At 38.4% G+C, this 5,808-nt stretch overlaps 1 pseudogene; it reads right to left on the reverse strand.

Annotated features, from left to right (window-relative positions):
* Window positions 1-137: 137 nt before the first annotated feature.
* Window positions 138-2,658, reverse strand: LOC100950243 (annotated as a pseudogene).
* Window positions 2,659-5,808: the final 3,150 nt, after the last annotated feature.

Here is a 5,808-nt window from a genome sequence, read left to right on the forward strand (position 1 = left end):
AAAAAAAAAAAGAAATCTCTAGGATCTCATTAGACAACTGATTTAGCTAATAGCCCATTTCAAAGAATTTGAATTTGTGAGCTTTAAAGGTAAAGAAAAGTTCAGAAACAAGGAATTTATAAGATATCCAAAAATTATTAATTTTTAGCCATAACGAGTCCTCTTCGTGCTCCCAAAACCTGTGCTTTCTTCTCCTTTCGTTGTTGCTCATGTTTCTTCTGTTGCGCCTCCCTGGTGTGGAGATGAGGTTGTTTGTAAGTTTTCTTGTGGAAGTTAACTGTTTCCATGTTCATTCAGAGAATTGTTTTCTTTAGATTGCCCCCATGGTTTCAGTTTTCCTTTGTGTGGCTCATAGTTGAGGGGACGAGACAAACTTGCTTTAAGATCAAATATTGGTTTCTTATTAGAGACTGGAGTCTTCATTGCCTGAGTTGTCAACTTGAATGGAGTAATAATAGGGCATGATGATGCTAGCATGCTGACCTGCCTGGATCCAGCCTTCAGAACAGCAGCAGCAGAATTCCCCTTGCTGGTCTTTAAGTTGTGTGTCCTGAGCACAGTCTCGCCTTTTGGGGTACTCCCAGGTGTGGTCGCATGTGCAGACTTTCTGGCTGGAGCCTTGGTCAGTGAACGCTTATGCTCATTATCTTAGCAGCTGAAAACCTGACATTCATTTTACTTGTGGAGAGGGCAGAGCGCTTGGCCGACCCCTTCAGAACAGAGGTGCTCTCATTTGTAGGGGTGTGAAAGCGGCCCTGGGAGCCTGTTGGCTGATGGGAGTACAAGGCACAGAAAGTCTTCCTCTTGGAGGAACTGGAGTCACTGTACTGCTTTTATTGACAGGCTCATTAAGTGAATTGTGTCCTTCTAAATGTTTCTTTTTTCTCTCAATGTATTGATTGAAGGACTCCATTTCCTTAAAATGAGCCTCATGAAGCTTCTTAAAGTTTGGAGTAGTGATTCCAGTTCTTTTAATTTTTCTGGGTTTGCAAAATTCATTTGTGTAGAGGGACTTCTTTCTTTCTGAGGGTACCTTTGAATCTCCATTGCCATTTATTCTGCTTCTTCCTGAGGAAACTGTTTTCAGCTCCTTGACTCTCATCTGATGGAGAAGGAACTTTTATAGTAGCACTGAGATGTTGGTTTTCCTGCTTTTCATGATTTTGCAATTCGGTGTAGTCACTTATGTGGATCTCTGAATGGTCCTGCTGGAAGTCAGGGTTCCCATGGACTGTCTTGTGTCTTCTCCTCATTTTGGTGACATAGGCAACTGGCTCTCTGTCGCCATGTTCCTGATTGTTAATCTGTATCTCAGTCTCATCACAAGAGGATGCAGAAGTTTGACTTTCATCCTGATTCTTACTTGCTTCTTGTTTAAGGTGGGCTTTTAAGGCTTTTAGCAACTTGTCTGCCCTCAGGTTAGCCCGGAGGCCCAGACTCTTGGCCAAGTTCTGCAGGTCGCTGTACTTGAAGGAATCCAGCTTCTCCGGGGAAGGGACGGTCGTGATCCGCAATCCAGTCAATCTGCAGAGGACTGATAAATTTAAACAGCGCTGTTGGAAACTCTGGCGCCACTCTAAGCATTCGCCAAGTAGGACCACAAATATTTTTTAAAAAATATATTGCTCTAATAATATACAAAAATATGTATTGTAGAGGAAATGATTGTAAACTCTTCATACAATATTGGCTTCTGTGGAAGACTACTGTTGTGTGCTATTTCTTCAAGACTGGAGGCACATCTTTCTTTGTTCCTTACTAATGTAGCTATTCTGGAATGTGGATACGACCCAACCACTATCTTGGGTCATGAGGACAAAGATCATCCTAGGAATGGTAGAGCAGAGATCTTCAGAGTGCTGAATTTCTGACAACTTTGTGGTGCTGCCTTGCCAGTCCTAGACTATCTATCTTTTTTTTTTTTTTTTTTTTTTGAGACAGAACCTCAAGCTGTCACCCTTGGTAGAGTGCTATGGCATTACAGCTCATAGCAACCTCTAACTCCTGGGCTTAAGTGATTCTCTTGCCTCAGCCTCCCAAGTAGTTGGGACTACAGGCTCCTGCCACAACACCTGGCTATTTTTTGGTTGTAGTTGTCATTGTTGTTTGGCAGGCCCGGGCTGGATTCAAACCCGCCAGCTCTGGTGTATGTGGCCGGTGCCTTAGCCGCGTGAGCTACAGGTGCCAACCCCTAGACTATGTATCTTAAGATTTATTTTGTGAGAGAGAAAAAGAATTTCTATCTTACATAAGTGTATAAGTCAGGGATCTCCAGAGAAACAGAGCCTGGAGATATATGTGTCTGTGTTACATTATATACACACCCACCCACACACACACTCATTAATTTGAAATTAAAAAAAGGAAGCAAAGAACTCTTTCAAATGACATTAATAGGGATATATATTAAAGCACCAGGGTTTTACTAAAAAAAAAAAAAAGAAAGAAATATACATACATTGCCCACTTATACATGGGGTTGTTTGCTCTTATTGATTAATTTGAGTTAATAACTAAATTCTAGTTATCTAGTTGTCAGATTCATAACATGTAAAAATCTCCTCCCATTCCAAAGGCTGTCTGTTCACTTTGTTTGTGGTGCCCTTAGCTGTGCAGAAGCTTTTTGGCTTGATCAAATACCGGTTACCGGCCGGGCATGATGGCTCTATTTCCTATTGATTCTAGGATATATAAATTTGTCCATCAGTATCTTTGGGGGTACCATAATTTGTGGATGCTCAAGTCCCTGATATAAAATGGTGTAGTATTTATACATAACCTATGTATATCTTCCCACATAACTTAGATCATACCTTAAAATACCTAATGCATGGTAAATGCTCTGTAAATAGTTGTTATATCATATTGTTTAGGGAATAATGAGAAAGAAACAAAATCTACATGATCAGTACAGATGCCACTTTTTCCAAGTATTCTTGGTCTGCAGTTGGTTGAATCCATGGGTGCAGAACCCATGCATACAGAGGGGTGACTATTTACAGTGTACATAGGATATATGGAGAAGGGGAGAGAAGGAGATTGTTTTATCATAGGAATTGGTTCACACAATTATGGGGGCTAAGAAGTCCTATGATTTGTTGTCTTCAAGAATCAGGAAAGCCAGTGGTATAATTCTGAGTCTGAAGCCATAAGTCCCAACTCTGAAGGCCTGAAAACCAGGAGTACCAATGTCAGAGAGCAAGAGAAAATGGATATAGTAGCTCAGAAACAAATGCATCCTTCTTCTACCTTTTGGTTCCATTCAGTCTTAATATACTGGATTATGCCCACCCACACAGGTAAGAACAATTCTCTTTACTCAGTTTACCAGTTGAAATGCTAATCTCTTCCAGGAACACCCTCACAGACACACCCAGAAATATTATTTTACCAGGTGTATGGACATTCTTTAGCACAGTCAAGTGGACACATAAAATTAACCATCACAGTAAGCAACCATCATCTAGAGTTTCCTGTCATTCTCAGACACACTAAGCCTTATTGCTGTGCTTCCATGTTGCTTCTGAGCCTCTGAAGCAGCTGTTGCAGCAGTAGTAGCAGCAAATCATCTTATGGCACCTTTTTTGGCTCCTGGAGAATGTGGGATTGGCACAGCATAAGAAAGCACTGTTAGTGCAGAGTCAGTATAACTTACACTCAGTGACATGGAGTGGTATATGAATTTCGAATGGTGGTGTAGCGAAATGAGTGAGCTAATTTTGATTTTTTCCTGGCTTCTTGACAAATGATATCCCTGTTTTGGCCCTGCCATTACCATTATAGGTATTTTTGAGGCACAAAGCTTCTATAATAGCCTTATCTGTCTCCCATTTTCAAATTAGTTCTTCTTTTAACACTTGCTCCGTATGTAGGATATTGACTGCTGGATCTGCCACCTTTAGCAACCCCAGAAGCTGAGAAAGGACACATTCCTGGGTTTGGTTTTTTCTCTCTTTTTCATCATTTCTTCCTTCCTCTGTACCCCTCTGTATCCCTCCCTCTATCCTTCCCCATCTTCTTTTCTTTTTTTCTCTTTCTCTGTTTCTTGCTATTACTAACATATGGTGCATAATCTTAAGTATATTGCTCCATCAATTTTACATCCATGTGTAATCCCCATACAGTTCCAGATAGGGAACATGTCCATTGCCCTAGAAGTTTCTCTTAAGTTCCTTCCCAGTTCACATGAGACTCTCTCTGGAGGTGATCAACACTCTGATTTTTATCATTAAAATTACATTTTGCCTGTTTCTAAGTTCATATAAATAGAAACATACAGTATGTTATTCTTTTGTATCTGACTTATTTCATTCAACTTAATGGTTTTAAGATTCATCCATGTTGTTCCTTATATCAGTAGTCTGTCATTTGTATTGCTGTATAATATTCCATTGTATGACCGCACTACAGTTTGTTTAGTCATTTTCTCTGTAATGGTCATTTGGATTTTCTCCTAGTATTTGACTATTATGAACGTAGTCGCCACAACATACTAACACATGTATCTTAATGGATATAAGCACACATTTATACCCACAAGTAGAATTCCTAGGTCATAGGATAGGAGTAGTGCTTTAGTGAATACTGCTGAATAGTTTCCAAAGTGGACATACCACCTGACACTCTTACCAGCCATGTGTTATAGTCTAGATGTTCCATGTCCTTATATCCTGGGCTCTTTTTCTGAAGTACTCTCCAGTTTCAGTGCTTTCTCATTCCACCTCCTTCAATTTACACACAAAACAGATGCACAAAGATCACATGGACATGAGGTATAGAATGCAGATATATTTTGTATATTTTAATTTCAAATGATAATGAAAAATGTATAGCAGGTATTTTTGGTAGTCACTAACTGAGACATTTCCAGTAGTTTTATGATACCACCATATTCTTTTCTTCCAGGATTCAACAGAAGTCATCAGTTCAGCCTAGAGTCCCCGTCGTCTTTGCACGTTCATACTCTAATTACTCCTGTTCCAAACACAAAACAGCAACAGTTAAATATAAAAGTGGGCACCAAAATGACATAGCCAACCCTAAGTGTTTCAGCAAAGTATATATAAAAAGAGAAAGAGAAATGAATTATGGCTAATAATTAATTAACAGTTATTGATTATAGCTGGTAAAATTATGAGTATTCTATTATTTTTCCATAGTGCAAACATTTTCATAGTAAAAGATAAAAAACACTACTGAATAAAATTCTTAAAAATAAGCAGCAATGAATAAGCATAAATAAGAGTATGATAAAGAATTTGGAATATTGAAAATAAAATATAATCATAATAAAAAATTCAATAAAGGATGGGAAAATCAGTTAATGAGAAGCTAAAAGTAGGGATTTCACCTACATGTAAAACACAGACACTTTAAAATAATTTTATATGTGAAATGAATATAGTATATGAAAGATCAGTGTATATATAGATGGTAGACTAAACAACTTTAACAGTCATCTAACAGGAAATTAAGAAGAAAATGGAAATCATGGTAGAGGAACAACATTTGGCAAAATGATAGCTTAAAATTTCCTAGAACTGAGAAAAGCCTCAAGTCAAAAAAGAGTTTTCAAGTCCAGAGGATAAATAAAAATGAATCTACATGTAGACTCATCATAGTTGAGATTGCTGAAGAACAAGAATGAAGCAACAATCTTAAAATGTACTGAGGTTCTAAACTCCAGGATGATAGAAATGTTTTAGATTTTCTTTAGGGAGGTGATTACATTGGCGTAGACCTTTATCAAAACTTATCCAATTGGCCAGGTGCAGTGGCTCATGCCTGTAATCCTAGCACTTTTGGAGG

Source organism: Otolemur garnettii, unplaced genomic scaffold (genome assembly GCF_000181295.1).
Source record: "Otolemur garnettii isolate 467f Iridium unplaced genomic scaffold, OtoGar3 scaffold00136, whole genome shotgun sequence".
Lineage (NCBI taxonomy): Eukaryota > Metazoa > Chordata > Mammalia > Primates > Galagidae > Otolemur > Otolemur garnettii.